This window comes from Lissotriton helveticus, chromosome 12 (assembly GCF_964261635.1).
Source record: "Lissotriton helveticus chromosome 12, aLisHel1.1, whole genome shotgun sequence".
Lineage (NCBI taxonomy): Eukaryota > Metazoa > Chordata > Amphibia > Caudata > Salamandridae > Lissotriton > Lissotriton helveticus.
The window spans coordinates 903,976,306-903,997,168 of NC_136073.1; the positions used below are offsets into that span (position 1 = coordinate 903,976,306).

At 49.1% G+C, this 20,863-nt stretch overlaps 1 protein-coding gene across 1 annotated transcript in view; it reads left to right on the forward strand.

The window, feature by feature from the left end:
* PLD2 (phospholipase D2) overlaps positions 1 to 20,863 on the forward strand; it is a 372,737-nt gene that overhangs the window by 148,183 nt on the left and 203,691 nt on the right. Inside the window, exon 2 of the mRNA XM_078670622.1 lies at positions 2,773 to 2,859. The gene's annotated coding sequence lies outside the window, so the exon portion shown is untranslated. The remainder of the gene's footprint in view (positions 1 to 2,772; positions 2,860 to 20,863) is intronic.

Consider the following 20,863-nt stretch of genomic DNA (forward strand, 5'->3'; position numbering starts at 1 on the left):
TTTCGTAGTGGGTTAGCCTACAAACTTTTAAAATGATAACACCAATTATTAATTTCCTGTCTTCTATGCTCCCTTTAAAACATCTTTTTTTCATGAAATTGATGTACGCACTTTGAGATTTTTATGGATCGTCGAAAGAGCTAGAATTTCCTATAAATACCTTTGGAAAGCCTCTACATTGGGAGGTTGTAACCATCTGGATTGGAATTTATACCAAATATCTTTCTCAGCGGCCCGAGATGCAGTCTGGTTCTTACCAGAATCCCATAACATACCTACAGGGGTACATATAGAAAGAGACTTGTGCTCTCCTTTTAGCACTCTCTCCCTTCTCGCAAGCTCAAAATTTACCGTAGCACACTCTCAACGTATTATGTCAGATACGGTTAATGCTTTAAAATACCTTGATCGAAGACTTTCAAAACCCACTCATAAATCCAGATGGACATCCTTGTGGCTTAATCCTAAGCTCGTTATTGACATTGAACCTAGAATGGCCTCTCAGTGGCATCTAAAGGTATTACATTAGTGAGGGACTTATATGATAATAAACATAACCCTTTTCTTTTCGCGCTAAAAAACATAATCTCAGTAACATGGATTTTTATACTCTTTTAAAATTAAAAGTCAAGTTTTCTAAGGAAGCCCCTTCTATGGATTTGTTTATTGTTTTACTTCTTACCCTGTGGCAACGCTCGGGCTACATTGCTTCCGAAATGTATAAAATTCTCTCTGCCCCACAGTCTCCGCATTCCACAATTACTTGTGTTGAATGGTCTTATCGTTTTGAAGAGGATATTTTTAAGCACATTTCTCATGGTACCTGGCAGTTGATCGTGAAATTATCCCTTCGTAATAAAATTGCCCCTTAACTGATTCAGTCAAATTTTTTTCAATGAATCTACTACATTGGACTCCTGCTCGCTTACACAAGCTGAACTTACGAGCTAGTGATCTACGTTGGAATTGCAATTCAAAACTAAGCACCCATCAACATATGTTCATTGAATGCACATTATTAGATTCCTTTTGGGGCCCTATTCAGAAACAATAGTCTATAATTTTTAATACTCCTATGAATCTCTCATTTCCTATGGTTATGCTGGGTCCATGGGCTGCAGTTTCCCCTTTACCTCTTGATAATCTAGATTTGGAGCTATTAGATTTGCTCTTATCCATCGCCGTCAAGATTATACTCGCAGAATGGAAATCCTTTCATCTCCTGTCATACCACACTTGGTGTCGTATCTTCGAGGTGCTCATACTCTTCTTGAAGGAAAACAATCTATGCCTTCAATCACTACCAATGTATGGCATTCTTTGGATAATTATTTGGATTTGTCTGCTCAGGGTTTGGTAGCTCAGCATCCTTTTGCGTCCCTCTCTTGATTTTCTCATCATATGTGTGGCATGTGTCCCTTTGCACCCTCCTCCCCCCTCATATCCTTTCCTCCTCTTTTCCTCCTCTTTTTCTCTTCCCTCTTATTTAATCCCCCCTGCTGATATCCTCTATTTACCAAGTGATACACATTTTACCATACATGACTTTACCGTGGTATTGTAAAAACTAGGTCGGGGACAATCGATAGTTGCCCGGCGATATCGCCTCTTTAACCCACGAATTATTAATCAATGAAGAGGCAGGCGCTGGAGACGGGAAGGCAGGAAACAAGGTTTATTCTCTCCGGAGGAGAACACATCAGTTAGACAGCAGGTATCGTCATGAGGTGCTCTAACTGCATTTCTGAGGCCTGGCCTTTTATATACTGGTTTACTGCTTTATTACATATAACACATTCTTGGCGATACTTTGATGTACGGAAAGACATTCTCGGAATCCCCGCTCCAAGCCCGTTCCCACACACATTTACAGTTGAAGTCTCCACCCTGGTCACAACAGGTGATGAATATCGCGCAGCTGGACATTCCGCCGATTCACGGAATGTGGGGGTTTGATCGGATCTCATAGGGTGGGGGGCTTTGATCAATTCGGGGGTCCTTTGATGAGGGAAGCTTTCTACTGTACGGGGAGGGGCAATAAACAGTATCGGCAGAGCTAAGTGTCGGCCTGGGAACGAGGAAGACAATCGGGCACAGGAAAAGGGGTTTTTGTATCAAAGGATCTGGGACCGTGAAAGGAATGAAGGGAGGTGTCGCGCCGGGAACAGGATGGGGCTCCGAGGCAGAGCTGCGCTGGAGAGGGGTTTACGACCCAAGGCATGCGAGAGCGGGGGGGCTGTCAGTGTGCGGGCTTTGCGAGGGTGATGGGCTATGCTGGGGGCCAGTGGCGTGCAGAGGGAGGTTCTGATCGAGGCACCTAAAATGGCGGGCGCGCACGACAAAAGTGTGGCATCCGGGGAAAAGGCAAGATGGCGCAGATAATGTTTACCAAAATCGTACTAATTTTCCACAGTATATGGGGATCTCTCACCGGATCCCTCTTCCTTGGGATGATATTTACTATTTGATGATTTTGAAACACCCACTTTCTGTCGATCATGTATATGGTCACCTTTACACGATACATTTTAAACCATTAGTATCCTAAGTTTAGGTTCTGTTTGTCATGTAACTCTTTCTAACTTCTTAACTTTTTACATGTATGCATCCATTTTTGACATTTATGTATCGCTGTTGCTTTGAAACTGAATTTCTCTTTATCTAAATACAATAAAATATTTGAACACTAAAAAGGTTATGGTTTGAGTGAAAGTGGTTGTAGGGCATCACCAGTGTGGTTATATTTTGTTTTTTCTATTTTGTCTTCTGTAGTATTGTTGGCGGTACCAGTGGACCAGAGAGGGAAAGAAATGACTGACATTCACCGGGCAGAAATAGGAGTGACTGCTGCTTGAAAAGGTCAGTCCAGCTGGATACTCATTTGCTTCATTTGTGACATTAGGACTCTCTGCTACCTCCTTGGTCCGACATCCCACCCATCCCACCCACCTAACTCTGTAGTTCTGGTTCGGGAAGATGAGCGTTTCCATTGAAAAGCCATTGCTCCACTTATAACTTTTACTTCGTTTGGCAAATCTGCAATACACATTCAATAAAAAATACATCCATGTAAGTTTTGTGTGGCATGTTGTGAGCAGATCCGATCGGGTGGAAATTATAAGTGTGGGCATCACAAAATAGCACTTCCCATTTTAATTCCCACCTGCATTTTTTTTCTCTGTTACAGAAAAATTGCTGAAGGCAATTGCACCAAACCTGGTATGAAACTAGAGCTTTACCTAGTTGCTTGATAACTTCATTCCGTAGATTTTGAGAGAAAAGTTAAAAAAAAAAGGTTGAGTAGCTCATTGATTTGTGAGATGAGGCTGCATTTGATCAAATTAATATATCCGTATATACCATTTGAGAGTCCTACTGTGTGTCCAGATTTAATGACTGTTGTTACGTCCTGTTGATGACCTCCTAAAAAGCATTTGTACCCCTCATGACTGCCTGAGGTCAAAACGCATTGGCAGCAACTTGAACGATGGGAAGCATTTTCCACGAATAGAGTTAAAAGATCGCCATTTAAGTTGGAAATCCAAAAATGAACTATATAATGGTTTTCTAATCAGATAAGCTTAAATGACATCATGTAAAATTGTTTACCCGTCCTCCTGTTGTTTGAGCATTAATTTGGATTTGTTACCTCTAGCTCATACATTAAACAAAACATTCTGATCTTTAATGATGGTGTTGCTATTTATTGGCATACGTTATGTGAGGTCATAAGCATTGTAATTGGTGTACGAGTTATGCTTTGCATGACTTTTGTATAGCTCATGGTTTGCAAAATGTAGTGGGTTTTCTGTTTTAAGTCTTCACTATAACTATACTTAAATTGTGGTTCCCAATTGAATTTCAGAGTTTTTTATACCTATGTTAACGGCTTGCGTCCAGTCCAACCTATATATTCATTGCAACTATGGTTTTATCAGTGAATGTTTTTATGATATACTCTATCCAACTCTCACTCCCTCCTTGAAAGGAATGCATCCATGTTCAATGGGGCTTTGGCCACACGACCTTTTATCAGGCCTACACTCAACCCGTTTCTAAAGGCCAACCACTGCTGAGCATCAACTTATCCCTAGCAGAGTGGGAGGGGCCAAACCTACAGTGGTGTCTAAACGCTGTGGGTGGCCTTGCACAGATTGGGAGTTAATAGAGGAAAGCTCTTTCATTAAGTTGTGTGAGTGGCTCTCAATAGAACCTTTTTTTGAGGGCTTGGGATTTTTGTGTTTTTGCTGAGCTTTAGCGCAAGTGTGGTGGCTAATGGAGACTTATGAACTTTATTTATTTTAAAACCAATTTAATTTTTTCACGCAACAAAAGTTAGACTCCCTGTTTTCCGTTTTTACTGATTTTTACAGATAAATACAAACAAGAAAATAAAATGTTTTCTGTCTGTATTTATTTTTAAATATGGATAAAACTGAAATTGCGTTGCTTTTTGAGTACTTCTAATTACTGTCTGAAATTACTACCAGGCCAATAGCTTTGTAGATTGATAGGTAAGGGGGGGCGGGGTAAAACAGAAATGAATTTTAGTAAAGAGGCTTTAATGTCAGTATATATGCAAAGGTTGATTTTGAAATTTGCATATTTCCATATAAGTGCATATATATAAATACTATACAACCATGAGCCTTAAACACAAGGCAGTGATTTTAAAGACCAGAAGAGAAGGTTCCAGCTCCATCATCTGCTTCTGGAGAGGAAGGTGTGTGCTAGGTAGAGTGTGGTACTGGACAAGGATGCCATTGTTTGGTTGTTCTTTACTCCTCAAACAGGAGTAAAAACTGAAAGTGAAGATGTTCACCTACAAACTTTGCTGCTCTGTTGCTCTCTTTCTCTCTCTCTCCTGTTCACTATTGCTCTTTCTCCTTGTCTGTCTCACTCCTGTTCTCTGTTGCTCTTTCTCCTTGTCTTTCTCACTCCTGCTCTCTGTTGCTCTCTCTCCCTCTCCTGCTCTCTGTTGTGCTCTCTTTCCTGCTCTGTTGCTCTCTTTCTCTCTCTCTCCTGTTCAGAATTGCTCTTTCTCCTTGTCTTTCTCATTCCTGCCCTCTGTTGCTTTCTCTCTGTCTCCTGTTCTCTGTTGTTATCCTCCTCTCTCTTTCTCGTTTTCTGTTCCTCTTTCTCTCTTTGCTGCTCTGCTGCTCTCCCTCTTTGTCTCTCTCCTGTTCTTTACTGCTCTTTCTTTGTCTCTCTCCCTCTTGTTCTTTGTTGTTCTCCCTCTCTTTCCCCTGTTCTGTTGCTCTGTCGCGCACTCTTATTCTGTGTTGCTCTCTCTCCTGTTCTCTGTTGCTCTTTCTCTGTTGCTCCCCCTCTCTCTCTTATTATTATTATTATTATTATTATGCGTTCTTATATAGCGCTCGATTACCCGCAGGCATCTCGGCGCTTGCCTTGGGAACCCGTCCTGGATTTTTCCCTGTGAGATACCCGAATGGGCATCCCCAAGGTGAAAGCCAGGCATCCCGCCACGGGGGGGGCGGTAGTGGAGATTAAGCAGGCTAATGCCCAGAGCTGCAGAGTGTGAACCCGTGATTCGAGTAGGCACCGAAGCGAGAATTATCAAGTCCGTGGATATTTGAGCTCAAGACCCTGCCGCGTCAGGAATTGAACCCTGGTCCCGGGTCTGACCTCTGCTTCAGGGTCTGCCTCCTCTAACCATTGAGCCACACTTCTCCACTCTCTCTCTCATTTTAAGACTTCGCTAGCAAACAGTAGGCCTATGACCACCATTGACCCGGAAAGCCTAGATGTCTGCGGTGTCTCACGCCTGGATTGGCTCCGTAGTAAACTCCTCAGCACGCAGCACCAGGGGGATAACACAGGGCCCCGCAGCCCACGCGGTGATGGGGGGGGGGAGGCGAAGCTCCAGGGGCCCCCCCCCCCGCACTGCACTCTGTCCGGAGAGCTCCTTAGAAGTAGGACAGGATGGCAGAGCCTTGCCATATGAGCCTTAGTTTTCCGAGGAATTTAGGCTTGAAAACGGCCTTGCTGATGTCAGGAAGATCGTTGGACACAGAACCATGCCAATTCTGGCGAAATAACCTATAAGAAAATTATTATGAATTACAAAGAGAAGACCATTAAAGCTAAAACCAACTACAGGACAGATAAAATCAACAATGACCCTAGGGAAGTATGTTCGAGGCATGTGGGCTGCTAAATTCATATCTATTGCATAGATCGCCGCCTAGTGTTGGGTCCGGATGATTGCACATTGTTGTCCTGGAAGAGTCTTCGAAGTATCACGAGATAGGTGGCTCCTCCCCTGGACTACAGTGCGCATGGGCATCGACTCCATCCCCAGATTGTTTTTTTCCGCCATTGGGTTCGGATGTGGTTTCGACGTCTCCTTGTCGGAATCGAAAAAACTTACTTCTTTAAGGCCAAAAGGCCTTCGTACCTGTGTCGGTATTGTTCGCGTGCGGTCTCGAGCTTCATCCGACTCTTCGGGTCGGAATTCTGCGGAGTCGAGTAACTCTTCGGACATCGAGGCCCTCTCGTCGCAGCAAGACACCGACGATCTTACCATGGAACGAAGTCCGTTCAAGTTCTGCCCCGTCTGTGGGTCCAAATACCCACATATCGACGTGCATTCAGTCTGTAACAAATGCCTCTCGCCGGACCACAACGAGGACAACTGCATGGCCTGCTCAAAGTTCAGGTCTAAGAAAACGCTCAAGCTTCGGCGCGCGGTGCGCCTCGAGGCCCGGCGAGCGGCTCCGGCACCCGACGACATATTCGACGACCCCGCAGAAGAAGGCAGAAGCCATCATCTTCAGATTTCACCACCGTCGACGGAGGTCGAGGCCGATCCCGAAGAACACGTCGAAGGACAGAGCCAAGACCTTGAATACGTCGAGGAGGTAGGGGACGACGACGAAGAAGTTTATGGGGCCGCGGAAGATAGCTCGGAGGAAGAGCTATGCCCCGAAAGTTACATGATTCAGCCGCAGGTCACGGGATCGCCACTCGGCCTTACCCACGACCCTTAACCGCTATCCCCGGCCCCGCCTTCTGGCCCGGCCACGGACACACCAGCGAAGACGCCATTGCGCATATCGAAACCGAAACCAAAACCTTCGGAATCGACGGCACCAAAGATGGCCGACGTCCCATCGAAAACGAAACCGAAACCTTCGGATTCGACGACACCTAAAATGGCCGACGTCCCATCAAAAATTACGAAGCCTGCTCCCTCATCGACTCCGTCGCCCTCCGGCCCTCCGAAGTCGAAGAAGGCTGTCGAGTCGACAGTGCCGCAGAAAGTGGCCAAGGACCCGTCCTCAAAGAAGGTCGTCCATCACGTGTCGAGCACGGTTACGCCGGCAAAGTCCACTAAAGCTGTCGAAACACCTTCGGACGCGACTGCGGCGCCAACAGGCAAACGCCCAGTCGAAGCAAAGTCAGCACAGGACCACGACCCGAAGTCCGGAGGCACTACGCATCGGCACAAAGACACCAAATCTAAAGCAACGGCATCGGCGCCTAAGCCTACAACGGAGGCACGGACCGTTGCAGCCGAAGATTCGTCGGCGGCCACCTCGTCGACACCGAGGTCCTCCGATAGTGGCGGACATGGGGCATCGGTTACCAAACCCTCCGCTTCATTCACAAAGCAGGTCGCTGACTCCCTCAAACGTATTCGGGAGAAGACTTCGACGTCGACAACTCACACGCCGTCGGCTCCGAAACCGGTGGACGCACCTGCGAAGACTTCAACCAAGCTTCTCTACACTCTGCCGCCGAAGGTGGCACCGAAGGCATTTGCAACCAAATCGGTGCCGAAGATCACTGAAACGTCAGAACCTTCGACACAGAGTGGCCAATTGGATCGACATCAAGCCTCAGAAGAACACTCTGAACATTACATCGATGCCGAAACCGGGAAATTGACCCTCTATAAACGAAAGATCACTTCCCAACCATTGGAATCCTATGTCATTCCACTGAAAAAGAAAAGGCCGGCACAGGACATTCCTGCCCTTGTTGAACCTATTCAGCCTCCGCCGAGGAGGAGTCCATCACCTTCCCCCAACCAGCCAGGATGACCAGTACAATTTCCCAGCTGACAATGACCCTGATGTACAACAGGACTCATATGACGACACTGGTGACCAGGGAGGCCATCAGGTGGTGCAGGACCCACAGGGCTTTGGTGCACGTACATCCCCAACTGAGGATTCAGTGGCATTTAATGCCTTGATAGAGCGGGCAGCTGCAAATCATGATGTGGACATGCATGCTGACCCGGTGGAAGAAGATTTTTTGTTTGACACTTTCTCTGTCTCCGAGAGAACAGTTAAGACACTTCCTATGCTAAAAGGTGTCCTTAAGCATGCCCCAGAGATCTTTAAGGAACCTACCAGGGCGAGAGTGGTGAACCCACGTATCGAAAAGAAATACAGACCAGCACCTGGGGACCCTGCATATATTCGGGGACAGTTGCCTCTGGACTCGTTGGTGGTCGCCAATGCCCGCAAAAGGGCGAACTCCCAGACAACGGGTGAAGCTCCTCCCCCAGACAAGGAGTCGAAAGTGCTTGAGGCATCGGGCAAAAGGGTGGCTGCGCAGGCTGCCAATATCTGGCGTATATCAAACACACAGGCACTATTGGCACAATATGATAGGGTGCATTACGACACCCTAGAACAGCTCCTTCAACACCTACCTGATGAGTTTAAGGAGGGAGCCGAAATGCTCATACAACAGGGAAAGCTCATTTCAAACGCTGCAATAAAGTGTGCACTTGATGTGGCTGATACAGCGGCTAGGGCGATTAACACTAGCGTCATGTTAAGGCGACAAGCATGGCTTCGCATATCAGGGTTTAAACCTGACATTCAAACAACAATACTCAACCAGCCCGTTAATCCTGACAGACTGTTTGGCCCAGATGTTGACACCACCCTCGAAAACTAAAAAGGACAATGAGACAGCTAAGTCCATGGGGGCGCTTCAGTCTCAACAATTCAGGGGGAGCACTTTTCGTCGCTCAGGTGCACGCGGTGTTACCAGAGGACACTTGGGTCAACAGACACAATTCACGAAAGGTGGCGCACAATCCTCGTACCCCAAGCAGGGTAGAGGGTGTTACAGAGGTAATAGTGCCAAGGGCAGAGGCAGAGGAAACAACAACTCCCGTTCCTCTGCCGCCAACAAACAGTGACTCTCTGTCACTGCCCCCCGACCATCCAACACCTGTCGGGGGGAGACTCCAGCAGTTCCTGCCAGTCTGGACATCCATCACCACAGACAGGTGGGTAAGACAGCTTATCCAGTACGGTTATCGTTTGGAGTACCGCCCCATCTCGCTGCTCCCGTTTCCGGCCAAAGTCATCGAGAAGACCGTCAACAAGCAACTGGCCGCCTTCCTCGAGATGAACGGCTCCCTCGACCTCTCGCAGTCTGGCTTCCGGGCCAACCACAGCACCGAGACCGCCCTGATCGCAGCCACAGACGACATCCGAGCCCTGCTCGACAACGGAGAAACAGCGGCCCTCATCCTCCTGGACCTCTCCGCGGCCTTCGACACTGTCTGCCACCGCACCCTAGTACAGCGCCTCAGCAACGTCGGAATCCAGGAGAAGGCACTGGAGTGGATCACCTCCTTCCTCACGGGAAGGACACAGAGAGTCCGCCTCCCCCCGTTCAGATCGGAGGCCACCGAAGTCATCTGCGGCATCCCTCAAGGCTCCTCGCTCAGCCCAACTCTCTTCAACGTCTACATGAGCCCCCTCGCAGCCATCGCACGCCAGCACAACCTGAACATCATCTCCTACGCCGACGACACCCAGCTGATCCTCTCCCTCACCAACGACCCCGCCACCGCCAGAGCCAACCTGCACGAAGGGATGACAGAAGTAGCCAAATGGATGTCGAACAGCCGCCTGAAACTGAACTCAGACAAGACGGAAGTCCTCATCCTGGGATCCTCACCCTCCGCCTGGGACGACTCCTGGTGGCCCCCCGCCCTGGGCAGCGCACCCAAACCAACTGACCACGCACGCAACCTGGGCTTCATCCTGGACTCCTCCCTCTCCATGACCAGACAAGTCAACGCCGTCTCCTCGTCGTGCTTCCACATCCTGCGAATGCTACGCAAGATCTTCCGATGGATCCCCACCGAGACCAGGAAGACGGTCACCCAGGCCCTCGTCACCAGCCGTCTGGACTACGGCAGGCAACTCCCTCTACGCCGGAACCACCGCCAAACTCCAGAAGAGACTCCAGCGGATCCAGAACACCTCAGCACGACTCATTCTGGACATCCCCCGCCGCAGCCACATCTCCGGACACCTGAGAGACCTGCACTGGCTCCCGGTCAACAAGAGAATCACCTTCCGGCTCCTCACCCACGCACACAAAGCCCTACACAACCAAGGACCAGGATACCTCAACAGCCGCCTCAACTTCTACGCTCCCACGCGCCAGCTTCGATCGACCAGCCACGCCCTCGCCGCCGTCCCCCGCATCCGAAGAGCCACCACAGGAGGAAGGTCCTTCTCCTACCTGGCCGCCAAGACTTGGAACTCCCTTCTGACCCACCTCCGCCTGACCCAGGACCACCTCGCCTTCAGGAAGCAGCTCAAGACCTGGCTATTCGAGCAGTAGCGGACCCCCCCCCCCCTCCCCCCCCAGCGCCTTGAAACCCTCCGGGTGAGTAGTGCGCTATACAAATGCTCTGATTGATTGATTGATTGATTGATTGATTGAGTTGACCTCCACTCCACCCAACATTCCCCAAGACAACGTCCTATGTCGGCAGAGCACTTGCACCTATTGCAGCAGGAAGTAGTGGTGATGCTGCAAAAAGGCGCAATCGAGCTCGTACCAGTGGAGGAGGAAGGCACAGGGGTCTATTCCCTGTACTTCCTTATCCCAAAGAAGGACGGATCCCTCAGACCCATTCTGGATCTACGCCCCCTCAACCTGTATATACTGTCAGAACACTTTCATATGCTTACACTGCAGCAGATTCTTCCCCTGCTAAACCAAGGGGACTTCCTAGCAACCTTGGACCTCAAGGATGCTTATTTTCACATACCACTCCACCCATCCCACAGAAAATACCTCAGGTTCACCATCCAAAACAGGCATTATCAGTTCAAAGTCCTACCCTTCGGAGTGACCACTGCCCCCAGAGTGTTTACAAAGTGTCTGGCGACAGTTGCGGCGCACCTCAGGAGACAGAACATACATGTCTACCCTTACCTAGACGACTGGCTCGTTCAAGCAAAGTCGGAACAAAAGTGCGCCACAGACATGTCCCACACCATTCGCCTCCTTCACAGTCTGGGGTTCTCGCTAAACTACCCAAAGTCGCACCTTCAACCAGCCCATGTGCGGCAGTATCTGGGCGCAACAATAAATACCCTGACTGCTATGGCTCAGCCAAACCCGGTCAGGATCGACAACATTCAGTCGCTGATCCAGAGGTTCAGACCGCAACACTCACTACCAGCGAGAGTGTTCATGCAGTTGATAGGCATGATGGCCTCCTGCATCTTCATAGTCCCGCACGCAAGGTTGCATATGCGTCCGCTCCAAGAATGCTTGACAAATCAGTGGACACAAGCTCAGGGACAACTGACAGACCTAGTGTTGGTTACCAGTCGGGCATACAACTCTCTGCATTGGTGGAATCCACACAACCTTTGCAAGGGACGACCGTTCCAAGAGCCTGTGCCACAGATTATCCTAACAACGGACGCATCTCTCCAAGGGTGGGGAGCTCATGTGCTCCACTACACGGTGCAGGGACTGTGGACAACTCAGCAACAGAAGTTGCACATCAACTACCTGGAATTGATGGCAATCTTCATGGCGCTCAAGTCCTTCAAAGTACATCTGTGCAACAAGGTCGTGTTGATCCGGACGGACAACATGACAGCCATGTACTACATCCAGAAGCAGGGAGGTACTCACTCGCCACAGCTGTCTCATCTGGCTCAGAGCATGTGGAAGTGGGCCATTCAGAGGAACATTTTCCTCATGGCAGAACACCTCCCGGGCAAGGACAATCAGATGGAGGATCTGCTCAGCAGATACAGCCATCAAATGCACGAGTGGGAGATACATCCATCAGTACTCCACCCGTACTTCCAACGGTGGGGTCATCCACAGATAGACCTCTTTGCCACAAGGGAAAACGCAAAATGCCAAAGCTTTGCCGCCAGGTTCCCTCACCCGGAATCGCAAGGGAATGCGATATGGATGAACTGGTCAGGCAGATTTGCGTACGCTTTTCCCCCAGCGCCTCTCATTCCGCTGGTGGCAAGAAAGCTAAAGCAACACTCGATGACGCTCATCCTGGTTGCTCCAACGTGGGCACGCCAACCATGGTACACCACGTTTCTAGAACTTTCCGTGGTACCGCATCAAAGGCTGCATCTCTCTCCAAGCCTCTTGACGCAGAACCATGGCGACATTCAGCATCCCGATCCGCAACAGCTCAACCTGGCGATCTGGCTCCGGAGGTCCTAGAGTTTGGCTACCTCAACCTGCCTCCTGAATGCATGGATATCATACGAGAGGCGAGAAAGCCCACTACCAGAGCTTGCTATGCAGCAAAATGGAAGCGGCTTGTCATTTACTGTACAGAACACAATATCAACCCGCTGGATGCATCCATTCCTAACATCATCTGCTATTTGTTACATCTTTACAAATGCAATCTAGCGTACGCTTCCATTCGGATACATTTATCCGCCATAGCGGCTTATCTCCAGAATAGGCAGCATCTCTCTGTTTTCAGGGTGCCTGCCATTAAAGCCTTCCTGGAGGGACTGAAACAAGTCATTCCTCCGAGAACACCACCAGCTCCAGTGTGGAACCTCAATGTGGTCCTCACTAGGCTGATGGGCCCACCTTTTGAGCCACTGCACTCCTGCGAGATTCAGTTCCTGACATGGAAAGTGGCTTTTCTCATTGCTATTACATCGCTCAGGCGTGTTAGTGAGCTGCAAGCGCTCACAATCCAGGAGCCATTCATACAAATTCATTCAAACAGGGTAGTACTACGCACTAACCCCAAATTCCTTCCGAAGGTGGTGTCACAGTTTCACATCAACCAAACTATTGACCTGCCCGCATTCTTTCAAAACCCACAAACAGTAGCGGAAAGAATGCTCCATACATTGGACGTTAGGAGGGCGTTGATGTACTACATTGACAGAACACAACACTTTAGGAAAACACAACAACTTTTTGTTGCCTTCTCAGCACAGCACAAAGGCAACCCTATTTCCAAAGCAGGAATAGCCAGATGGATTGTTAAGTGCATTCAAATCTGTTATCAAAAAGCTAAACGTACTTTAACAATACCCCCAAGGGCGCACTCCACACGCAAGTTGGGGGCCTCCATGGCCTTCCTGGGGAACATTCCTGTGGAAGACATTTGTAGAGCAGCCACGTGGTCTACACCGCACACATTTACCAAACATTACTGTGTTGATGTGCATTCCAAGCAGCAAGCAGCTGTAGGACAGGCTGTTCTCAAGACACTCTTTCAGACTTCTGCAGCTGGCACGGGCAACCGCCGTTAATGGAGGGACTGCTATGTATTCTAAGCAATAGATATGAATTTAGCAGCCCACATGCCTCGAACTGAATATGCTACTTACCAGTATGCATCTGTTCTTGGCATGTAGGGCTGCTAACATTCATATCGCCCACCCTCCTACCCGGTGCCCGTAGCGGCTGCAGATACTCTCTTGCATTCAATCATTAGCATGGACATCCTTTACACTATTTCACTCCATCTCTGCCACAATGGCTAAAAACAATCTGGGGATGGAGTCGATGCCCATGCGCACTGTAGTCCAGGGGAGGAGCCACCTATCTTGTGATACTTCGAAGACTCTTCCAGGACAACAATGTGCAATCATCCGGACCCAACACTAGGCGGCGATCTATGCAATAGATATGAATGTTAGCAGCCCTACATGCCAAGAACAGATGCATACTGGTAAGTAGCATATTCATTACCGCGGTTCAAAAACGAACCAAATTGCCGGATTAAAAAAATTCAAATATTGTCCAAACTTTGTGCAACACCATAGCATCCTAATTCCAACAAAAAGTTAGCGGAATATATGACGCTTTCTCCATGACCCAAAACTCTGACAGTAGGACCCTCCCTCTCGACGACCCCAACTATGAGCAGGTTCTCAAACTTCTCCGTACTGCCAGGTCGGTCTCACCAGTTGGTCCCCGCCCACCTAAAATCATACACTTGGCCCCAGAGATAGTACCCCAACATTTCATCGGTGTATTTAATCTCATTTTTTAAGTCTGGCTATTTATAAATCTTAGCTGAAAGATAGCAATCAGTGGACTTCGGGCGTCTTTGAATCCACCCTTTCATCTTTCCTATGTGTTCCTCCGGGTTTTCCACCCGCCCATCACTCTTTAATATGCAGACGACGCCCAAATTGTGGTTCAGTCACATCCAGGACCCAGCAGCCAGGTCTCATAACTCCATGCAGAGGTGCATAAGTGGAGGCTGGAAAATGGTCCGAAGTTGAACTCAGGAAAGACTGAGGTCCTTCTTTAGGGTCAGGGGGACCCTTCTGGTCACCCACTGGTGGTGTCAGGAACTAGAGTCTCCCTGCCCCAGCAACCAAAGCAGAGACCCTGGGAGTGACCTTTGACACCGCCCTGTCTTTAAAGCTCTGATCAATGCGACCACTTCCTCCGCCTTGTACACATTAAAAATGATGAGGAAAACAATTCCATATGTACCCCAGGATCTCCAGAAAACAGCTGTCTCCGCTGTAATCCTTTCCAGGTTAGACTACTGTAACGCTCTCTTGATTTACATACAGAGAGGCCTTCTTAGCAGGTAACAGGTTCTTCAGAGTGCAGCAGCCCCACTACTGGCGGGAACTCCCCGGCATCCGTCGGCTAAACAAGCATTGGTTGCTCTGCACTGGCTGCTTGTGAATAAACGCACAGATTTCAAACCCTCTGTGTTGCCTTTAGGGCGTTACACAAATCGGGACCCGTGTATCCTAGACATAGGTTTCGCTAGTATACAACACCCCGCAAAGAAACCTTCCATCTGCCAAACCACATCTGGTTGAAATCCCGAGACCTCAGCTGTCTAGATGGGGAGGTGGTAGTTTTGTTTTTCACCTTCCAACCTATGGAACACCCCACCCACCCACCCACCCACCCAAAGAACTCTTCAGAACTGCCACCGTTCAGGAAGGCCTCAAGACCTGGTTATTCCCCCTGTAGTCATTTTTAGGTCGAGACCTGCGTAGGTTGCGCTTGCGCAGTCTCGTAGGGGGAGATCTTATGTTTACAGTGTGGGGGTTTGAACCCGCCCCTCTTCTCCATTGGCTGGCTTCCTAAACGGAGGCCAGCCATTGGAGGAGAGGGGCGTCACTCTGTCCAAGCCCAGATTCGGAAGTATGTTTTTTAGCTTCTTTCTGTTTTTTCTCTCCTCTTCCCATTGGCTGGAATTTTACATTCCAGCCAATGGGAAGAGGAGAGAAGGAAAACACGCCCCTGAATCCACAAATGACGCTGCGTTTCTCCGAGGCATTTCTGCCTCGCCTCAGAAAAACATGGTGGTGTCCCGGTGCCCCCCAGCTGGTCTCCGCCGTGGTTTTGTTTGAGTCACCGGGGCGTGATTGCTCTCCCTCCTCCCTAGTGTCTCTCTCCCTCCCTTTTCGCACTGTGAGCCGGTCGTACGCGGCACCACTCCCCCACCGGCCCCGGCAGCTGAAGCAGGCTCCAGTCACCCGCGCGGCCTCAGAGTCCCTCCAACCACCGCCTCCGCCATGAAGAGCGCCCCCCACTGAGTCCCCATTCAATTTCCTCCAGCGGCGGCTTCCTTGACACCGGGGAGCAGGCCCAACCATCGCCGCCTGTGTACCGGGAGCCACAGGATGAGGAGGAGGACACGGCCGAGAGAAGGCCCTGGGAGGAGGATGACTTCGGGGACAACGAGGTGCTGGACCTAACGGGCGGGGCCGGCGACTACTCGTACCCGCCCTTCACCATTTGCTTCCCCGGGGCTGAAGTGCCACCCAGAGCGCCGGCTTTCAAGGAGGGGAAGAAGCCAGCTTGGGAAGAAGAGATGAAACGGAATCCATCTTGGGAGGAAGAAGCCCCGGAAAAGCCGCAGCCTTCGGTCCCATCGGAGGAGGAGGAAGTGCCGCACGACTGCAGACCCACCACCCCGGTCATCATTCCCTTGGCCCCACTGGCGCCTCCCTCACCCCACCAGGAGGAGTTGGCCCGGCGGAGGGGCCCCTCCAGCTCTGCGCATCACTCTGTGGACTTGGGCTGTCTGGGAAGTTTCTGTCCGCCTCCTCCTCCCTGCGCAGTCGGCGTAGTCCTGGATGCACCCTGTGCCATCTCCCGGGGGCAGGCGACTCCCCTTAGGGTGCGGCAAAGCCGCAAGTAGAGAAGCTGCAGAGTCCTCCGCCCCAGCCGGTGAGTGCTCGCTTTTCTTGCCCTTTCCTGCCCCCTCGCTGTGCTTGCTCTACTGCCCCCTGGCTGTGCTTGCTCTCCTGCCCTCTGGCTGTGCTTGCTCTTCTGCCCCCTGGCTGTGCTTGCTCTCCTGCCCCTGGCTGTGCTTGCTCTCCTGCCCCCTGGCTGTGCTTGCTCTCCTGCCCCCTGGCTGTGCTTGCTCTCCTGCCCCCTGGCTGTGCTTGCGCTCCTGCCCCCTGGCTGTGCTTGCTCTCCTGCCCACTGGCTGTGCTTGCTCTCCTGCCCCCTGGCTGTGCTTGCTCTCCTGCCCCCTGGCTGTGCTTGCTCTCCTGCCCCCTGGCTGTGCTTGCTCTCCTGCCCCCTGGCTGTGCTTGCTCACCTTCCCCCTGGCTGTGCTTTCTCTCCTGCCCCCTGACTGTGCTTGCTCTCCTGCCCCCTGGCTGTGCTTGCTCTCCTGCCCCCTGGCTGTGCTTGCTCTCCTGCCCCCTGGCTGTGCTTGCTCTCTGGCCCCCTGGCTGTGCTTGCTCTCCTGCCCCCTGGCTGTGCTTGTTTGATATTTCTGGCTCATCATTCGCAGGGTGTTTCTTTCCTCGTTTATGCGCAGGTTTTTTAAGAATATGATTATTGATGTGCCCGCAAAGTGTTGATTTTAGCTCCTCGTCATTTCAAGACTTACTTAAAGGGGAACATGATATATTAACACATATGGGTGGTTTGAGAGTCGAGGCGTTCTTCCATTGATAGGGCTGAGGAAATGCGAAGGGTCGCCGTTTGGTTGATTATCTGCGAATACTTGTGTACATCTGGTACTATGAGTGTTTACACTTCTGCGTTAATTTTGAGAAATGCCATCTGGACAACCTGGAAGAGGTGGATTAGGGAGTGAATGTATGTTCCAGAAAAGACCGTACTTAAAAGATCTATTCAGATAATTAACTGCCCTCTGCTGCAATTTGGACATGGAATCCCAGAAGCCTGTATTCCTGTCAGTCAGCGTCACAAAGGAGATCTCTGAAAATGGTGAACGAAAAAAACAAATGGTGCAGAATAATTTTTTCCCCTAGTGATTTGAGTAATCTTGCTATTTCTGTCCAGATGCAATTGGAGGTCAAAAATATGTGTCCCGAATTAATACCAGGAATAATGTCGGTTCACAGGTGTAGACCCCTTACCCATATCGTTAAAGGGTCTCTTCCTGTGCTGTGGACAAGGGGATCTTGGAGTACATTGCCCCCAGTAGGAGTCCACAATCAAATAGTTCAAGAATTAAAATAGGGTGGATAGCCTTGGAAGCTTACCAAAACGCACGCTGTGTCCTAAAACAAGGGAGTTTATCTGCTTTCATTTATGCCCTCGTTCCTGCCTAAGGATTATGTAAAGGACCTCAGTTCGAGGACATAAATGCCCCATAAAGAGTGTTTGTTCTCAGCGCAGTGTGTGTGTGTGTGGCTCTGTGTGTGTGGCTCTGTGTGTGTGTGTGTGTGTGGCTCTGTGTGTGTGTGTGCAAATGCAATAGGTCTCGCATTTGCGAGAGATTAAGCTATTGGCATTGTAAATGACAATGCCATTTATTTATCTGTTTTCAAAACCAACACATAAATAAAAATATTGTCATTTACAATGCCAATAGCTCTAACTTTTGCAAAGGCGAGACCGTTGCATTGTAAATGCTTGTTATAACAGTTCATGCATCGGATGTTCTCTTCATTATTCTCTTTTCTTTCAGTGCATTTCAGGTTGTAGCGCCTAGACGCCCTCGGCATTAGTCCGTACTTTATAAATATATAATCAAATCTCTCTTGTTCTCTGTTGCTCTTCATCTCTCGCCCGTCATCGCAGTTCCGTCTCGCTCTGTCTCTCTCCTCCTCTTTCTCGCTCTTTCTTTCTCCCTCTCTCTGTTGTTGTCTGTTGCTCGTTCTCTCTCTCCTGTTCTCTGTTTCTCTTTCTCGTTGTCTCTCTTGCTCCTTGTCTGTTGCTCTCCCTCTCTCCCTCCCCCTCTCTCTCTCCTTTTCTCACATGCTCTCTCTCCCCCTCATGCTCTCTCTCTCTCTCCCTCTGCTGCTCTTTTCCTCTCGCTCATATTCTGTGTTGCTTGCTCTGTTCGTCTCTCTCTCTCTCTCTCGCTCTCTCTCTCTTTGGCACAGTCCCTTCTCCCTCGGTGTCTGTCTCCCCCCCCCCCTCCCTGAGCTCCGTGTAATACTCTAATGCTTTTTTGGCAGGAGGTGCCTAGAAGTCTTGCCAATGCTGTCTCATTAGTGCAAGAGTGCTCCCCGCCCTCTGTCCCATCTGGCCCCTCCCCCCCTTCACTTGGAGCGCACACAGCCCTCCTGGGCCCCTGAGAGCAGTGCCAGGACCGTGCAGTTCCTGTCCGGGCTCACTGTCCCAGTGCCAGTGCTACAGTGCGGCTCCAGAAATCATTTCTAATCAATACTCACCATTTCCCTGAAACCTTAAAACACACAGATCATGCACCAGTGGGGCCCCTAACTCTGCACATTTACCCTGTTCACTTACACTTGGCTTCAAGGTTCTGGTGAATCGCAATGGAGAAATGCTGTAACATTTGGTGGAGCGTCTAAATCTATTTAACTATTTATTATTTACACCTGCAGAATATTACACTTTATCATGGTTATATTCAAATATTTAATTATTCAGACACACCACCATGGTGGCAATGGATCTACTAGAATGAAAATTAGGCGTAGGAAAATCACAAGACCAGCTTTTAAAATTCAATTTTCCCAATGTTATTAATAGCAAAACTTTATTATGTCTAACATGTAAGCATTAATCAATTCTTTATTCAGTAAAATCTTAAACTTTATTTCAATTTGATCATTTTATTTAGAGCTCAGGAAAAGTCGCATTTTTAGAATTCAGTTAAAGTTTAGTAAAGAACAGATAGTTCCAAATTCATTCTCTCCTAACATCCCTAACTAACACCCTCATCTTATCCTTTCAATCCAGCAAAGCAAACAAGTAAAAAGCATTAAAGTTCTTACATCCAGGAATCGCTCAGCAATCTGGCAGCATCTCCGATAGAAATTGAAAAGGCGACCCCAACTAGACAAAACCAGGGGTTTTTATACCCTAAATCCCTAACTTAATCTATCTAAAATGTAGCTACCATCACTTATTTGGTTTCTGATTGGACAAAATCGGGGTGGGTGAACATCTCTTCACCATTACAGCATCATTTTCACAATGTGGCAGCAGAAAAATAAAGGGTCTTTGTTTAAGTCAGTCCGTGGCCTAGACACTTCCTTGCATTTGAAACATGCATCAACTCTCCCAGGTTCTAAGCATTACATCGTCCATGCTTGGCACCCATCCTAGGTTCTGGGCCACATCAGCCTTGAACCTCCTCGAGCACAGGCAGTTACCTCTGACTTGCAGGTTTTGGCGCGCCTGCGCTGTTCAACTCTTGCTCACAGTTTACCCAAGCAGCCATTTTTCACGTAGGCCTCAGAGTCCACTTTTGGAACTATCATGGAAACAAACACAAATTCATGTTAATTATTGAGTTAAAACCCATTCTGTTTACCTCCCACCATACTAATATTTCCCATTAGTTGTTACCTAGCAGATAAGCCACATAAATGCACTTTATACTTACAATTTCGACCACTTCTTTGCACAAAAACGTGTACAATAAGCACCTTTAAATTGCGTTTGTTTACAGCTAAGCTGCACATTAGTTCACAACATAATAACAATACATTTTAGCTAATTTTATTGCAACATGCAAGCAAAATTAGTATCCCCATGTGTAATAAAAAAATAATAATAATAATGTGTGCATTTTACTCTATGGTTGGTTAATTTCGCAAAACATGCAATCAGTAAATATTAACGTTATGGGGCATTAACTTCGAGAGGGGTACACAAAATGTTGTGTTTGCCACCTCGCTCCATCACCAGCACCCTGCAGCTCCTGTCCGGGCTCACTATCCCATCACAAGTTCCTCTGCCTTTCGCCCCTCCCCCTCTCTCCTCCTTGCCACGGATGTGGACGGATGGACACATCCGGCCCTGGGTACCGGGCAGCAGGGGCTGGGTGGGGGGGGTCTACCTGCCATAGCGCCAATATCATCAACACTCCCCCTCCCACATACAGCAATATCATCAGTAAATAACCACATTGTTCGTGGAGAAAATTGCTGCAGGTTTATTTGCATAATAAATATACAAAACATGGTGGTTTATCTTACGGGCAATCCAAGGGCAGGCAGCCCCTCTGCCGCCTGCCCACCTGCCCGCCTGATGAGCCACATTACACCGTGCCCGTCACCAATCGGTGCTTACCAATTTTGGGTGGGGCCAACCCTCCCAGCGGTGAGTTGCCAGTCCACGCCCTTATTCACGCCCCCAAAGGGGGCGGAGAGTTTTAGGCAGCCCC